This window comes from Crinia signifera, chromosome 8 (genome assembly GCF_055691185.1).
Source record: "Crinia signifera chromosome 8, ASM5569118v1, whole genome shotgun sequence".
Taxonomy (NCBI): Eukaryota; Metazoa; Chordata; class Amphibia; order Anura; family Myobatrachidae; genus Crinia; species Crinia signifera.
The window spans coordinates 51014830-51020363 of record NC_139224.1 but is presented as its reverse complement, the minus strand read 5'-3'; positions in this window follow the sequence as shown (position 1 = coordinate 51020363).

The window sequence follows — 5534 nt, the reverse complement described above, 5'->3', positions numbered from 1 at the left end:
CCTGGAATCTCTTGTCTAATTTTTACCACTAATTGGTTTCTGCTTTAATTGGGCTGTAAAATGTAGACACAGCTTCGAATGTTATAGGTTTATGGGCCTGATTCTGGATGACTCAGTGAAGATCGCAGCTTACCGGGTCCCAGAGTGCCGGCCCTGCCAAAAAAAAATGACCCCCCACTGCCATATGCAGCTGCAGCAGGAGAAATCATTCGATATTGGAGACTGACTTATTTTTGTGGGCTCTGGGATGAAGACAGGGCTTGCGGCTGACATCATGTGACGTCAACTGCCTGCCCCCGACACTCTGGGCCACGCCCACATTTGCATGGAAATGGCCAGTGTTTTAACATGGATGCCCATGAAATGCTTTGCATTCCCATGCCCCAGCTCCCCCCTCCCTGTGTGAGTGCCACGCCGACTGAGCAGGTCAGCGGAAACGCCCCGCACAGAAGCCCCACACATGAACATATGAGAATATGTGCATGTGCAGAGGCTTACCATTGGTCCCCCGTGTGAACACGCTTTTCGACCAATGAAACCAGAATGAGGGCCTATGTCATATTTTACACTTTACCAGCAGTTCACATCTGCTCCTGTGTATCTCATATGTATAAAATAAGACAACTAGGCCTGATGCCAATGTAAGAGACATGTAATCACCCACAAATAATGTATAATTGCATAGGTATTGTGAACTAGCCCAATAAACACAGTGGAGGTAGCCATTTTGTGCTCTGAAGCAATACTCATGAGAGTGCAGCCTGTGAATTCACTACCAATTGATTGGGCAAGGTGTGTAATCGAAAGCTACACTTTAAGCTCAACATAGTTATTATTGACTGGTGTCTGCCATGATGTTGGGGCATATGTATCATAGCTTGAAGAGACAAAATGTGGAGAGAGAGATATAATGCCCCTAACTGACATTTTTCAAAAACAGGGGCAGATGTAGGGGCATCTATAGAGAGAAGAGGCCCGTGTGCAGCCTACCCAGCCGGCTCCCCTCCTTTCTGCCAGGATAGGCGCCGGGAGCAGTAGGGTCTGAGCACTCTAGTGCTCAGACCCTACTGCGCAAGTGCGAACCTCTGTTGTACAGATCACCTGTTACACCACTGCAGTTAAAATCTATCTCATCTTGACAACACTATAGGCTGTCTCCACGGGAGCCAAGACTATCCTGTGATCCACACTCTCTTATTTTTGTAGAGTTGAAAATCTTAGCCAGCTGCAGAGGCAGATCCAGGAGGGGGGGGGGGGGGCACACCATGATAAGGGAAGCATGGTTACGGGTTTGTGGTCAGATGGGGGAGTGGGGATGTGGCCCGTACATACTACCCCCATTAAGATGTTAGGGTTTAGGCTGTAAGAGGGTGGGTTAGGATTAGGGTACAGTCAAAGGAAGGAAAGGTTACAAGTGGAGTACCCCAGGGATCTGTACTTGGACCGGTGCTTTTTAATATTTTTATTGGTGATATTGCAAATGGAATTGAGGGTAAAATGTGCCTTTTTGCAGATGACACAAAAGGTATGCAACAGGGTAGACACACCAGGAGCGGTAAAACAAATGATTTATGATCTAGGTAGATTAGAGGAATGGTCAAGATCATGGCAACTACAGTTTAATGCCAAAAAATGCAAAATCATGCACTTGGGTTGCAAAAATCCAAAGACTAAATATAGTATAAATGGCACTATAATGGAAACTACTGAGGAAGAGAGGGATCTAGGTGTCACTATTTCAGGGGACTTAACCCTTTCAGTGGTGAGTTTTTCTGGGGCCTAAATAGGACAGGTTTTTCCTGTCCCAGAAAAACCGTCCACTGATGGGTTAGATGAGTCCCAGCGCTCCCCTCCCCTCCTGTGGCCCCCCAGCCCCTCCACTCCAGTGGTCTTCAGCGGAGCTCCCCTGCCGCTGCGGCCGCTGCCAATCATAGCAGCACACTAGCCGGCAGCAGGCGGCAGGCTCGGGGAGGCTCGGGAGGACTCGGACGCCTGAACACCCAAGCGATCCCCAGTTCCCCGAGCTGTGCCAAACATCCCCGAGCCTGCCGCCATCTCTCCCAAAGTAATGGCGGCGGCAGGGGAGCTCCGGCGTACGATCGCCGGAGCGAAGGTGAAGGGGGGGCACAACAGTGGAGGTGGGGAGGGAGCGGCCTAGTGGGGGTCGTTGCTGAGGTGATGCACTAGTGGTGCACACCTGCAGGCACCACTGGCGCACACCTGTAGATTTGTGGCATGCCCGGAAATTTTCTGGGGCTGCCCGCAGCTTGGCCCGGAAAATTTCCGGGACTGCCACTGAAGGGGTTAAAGGCAGGTAGGCAATGTAACAAAGCAATGAAGAAGGCAAGTCAGATGCTTGGTTGCATAGGGAGAGGTACAGTATCAGCAGTAGAAAGAAAGAAGTAATAATGCCACTGTATAGGTCATTGGTACGACCTAACCTAGAGTATTGTGTTCAGTTCTGGAGGCCATATGTCCAGAAGGATATAAATACATTAGAGACTGTACAAAGAAGGGCAACTAAAATGGTGCATGGCCTACATCACAAAACGTACCAGGAAAGACTAAAAGATCTTAATAGGTATACTTTAGAGCAGAGAAGGGAAAGGGGGGACATGATAGAAACTTTCAAATATATCAAGGGTTTTAACGAGAGACAGGTGGCAGACATTCTTCACAGGAAGAGGAGCAACAGAACACAAGGACATGCACTGAAACTAGAGGGAGGAAGATTCAGGGGAAATTTGAAGAACAATTACTTCATAGAAAGAGTAGTAGATAAGTGGAATAGCCTCCCATCAGAGGTGGTAGAGGCAAATACAGTAGTACAATTTAAACATGCTTGGGATAGGCATCTTGATATCCTTACAAAAAATAAGGATCAAATATGGTTTGAGGTAACATGTTTAAAAAAGGGGCAGACTAGATGGGCCAAGTGGTTCTTATCTGCTGTCAAATTCTATGTTTCTATGTTTCTATGAAGGGTTCAGAGGATAAAAGTAGGAAGCAGGCAGTGAGGGGTGGAGGGAATGACAGTGGGAAGCAGGCAGTGAAGGATGCAGAGGATGAGAGATGGAAGCAGGCAGTATGAAGTGCATGAGATAAGTGTGGGAAGTAGTAAGTTATGGGTACAAAGAAGGAGAGTGGGAATCAGGCAGCAAGGGGTGCAGGGGATGAGAGTGATAAGCAGGCAGTGTGAGGTGCAGGAAATGAGAGTGGGAAGCAGGCAGTGTGAGGTACAGGGACTGAAAGATGGTAGCAGGCAGTGTGAGGTGCGTGGGATGAGAGTGGGAAGCAGTAAGTAGAGATTGCAGGGGATAAGAGTGGGAAGTAGGCAGCCTAAGATGCAGGAAATGAGAGTGGGAAGCAGGCAGTGTGAGGTACAGGAAATGAGAGATGTAGTAGGCAGTGTGAGGTGCATGGGATGAGAGTGTGAAGCAGTTATTGGGGATTGCAGGGGATTAGAGTGGGAAGTAGGCAGTGTGAGATGCAGGGAATGAGAGTGGGAAGCAGGCAGTGAGGGGTGCAGGGGATGAGAGTTGGAAGCAGGCAGTGAGGGGTGCAGGGGATGAGAGTGGGAAGCAGGCAGTGTGAGGTGCAGGGAATGAGAGTGGGAAGCAGGCAGTGAGGGGTGCAGGGGATGAGAGTGGGAAGCAGGCAGTGAGGGGTGCAGGGAATGAGAGTGGGAAGCAGGCAGTGAGGACTGCATGTTCACAGCTGCACCATGTAATAAATTGTCTATATATATATATATATATATATATATATATATATATATATATATATATATATATATATATATATATATATATATAAAAGCTCATATTGCTGAAATCACACCGGTTCCTGAAAATTGGAACCTACTACTTACATGGACGTCATTTGTGGTTAGTGACATCCATGTAAGTAGTAAGTTCCAATTTTTAGGAACAGGTGTGATTTCAGCAATAGGAATTTCTATACTTAATTTAAATAGACAATTTATTTAAAGGACCTTAATCTCAACCCTAATAACATAACTGATCACTGATTTTCTTACTGACTGGAATCTACACCTACCTCAGTGTCACACCAAGATGGCATAAAAGCAGACTTACTTACCTGATGCCCACACAAACATCAAATATACACAGACAAATGTACAGCACAATACAGAAACAATTACCCCTAACCCTTTAACCTGCTGATAATATTCCTGCATGTGTTATCTCCTTATCTTCAATATTACATAATGGAAACAACCATATTAACTTTGCAAATCTTTAAAAATATTTAGATAAGAATTGGTGGTGCTGAAAGAATTTATTGTGTCAGCTATATGCACATACAATAAAAACCATAATTAACAATAAAAACCCAATATAACTCTATTACGGGAGTCTGACCGGTACAAAGGTGACGCTGACATATGTAACAGGCTCTTATATAGCTAAAGGGAGTGGTTAATGAATATAGCACACACATAGGCGAATCTAGGGGGTGGTCCGGGGGTGCACTGGACCACCCATGTAGCTGAGGGATTGTAGCTGAGGGATGGGGCTTTCCAACGAGCACAGCCCTGTGTCTCCAGCCCCCTGGGAACCGGAGATACTGCCAGGCAAAGCTGGAACGTTTTTCCTATAGGATAACATGGGACCCGCTAATTCCCCACCCAGTTCAACGGCTGTCAGTTCCCCCTTCGGCATCACTAAAGCTCGAGGTTGATCTCAGTCGAACCCAAATCGCTGGGCCTTCAATCTGATACCAGGTTGGATCCATACGGGTTAATTGGTTCCAGGGATATTGAGGTTAAACCTTTTTTTTTTCATTTCTTAAATATAATTTCATGACTGTTTATGTTCTTTGAGGGCAGATTTCTCTGGAACCAAACAGCCCAATTTCACGGGACCAAAATCATTCAAAGCCAACTCAAAAGTTCTTCAATATGATACTGGTCTCATGTAAATGGGTCAGTTGGTTCCGAAGATATAGCTGGTTGGTTAGAGGGGGGTAGGGAGAGGGGAGTGGTTGTCTCTCCCCCTCACACCAGAAAATGCAGGGACTAGGCTGGTGTATAACACTCCCTTCCCTCTCTCTGATCACAATCTCATTACCCTCTCTCTCTCTTCCATTACCCCAAGCTCACTGACACTGAAATCATGCAAGCCTACTCTAACCCGCAGAAATACTAATGCAATTAATTTTCCACAACTTACCACCTCCCTGCAACAACAGCTCTCACTAATTTCTACATTTACCTCTCCTGACTCTGCTGTTTCCCACCTCTACCAGACTCTTGAAACAGCCCATGATGACGTGGCTCCAGCTACCCATTACACCCCGCGTAGGCTTAGATGCCAACCGTGGCACACCAAAACTACAAGACAACTACGAAATCATTCACGTAAAGTAGAACGCCAATGGCGCAAATCTCGTAGTACGACTGATTTCCTCGCATATAAAACTAGCTACTACTCCTACAGCAATGCTTTGGACACTGCCAAACAAACATACTACCAATCTCTCATCTCTTCTCATGCCACCAACCCTAAGCG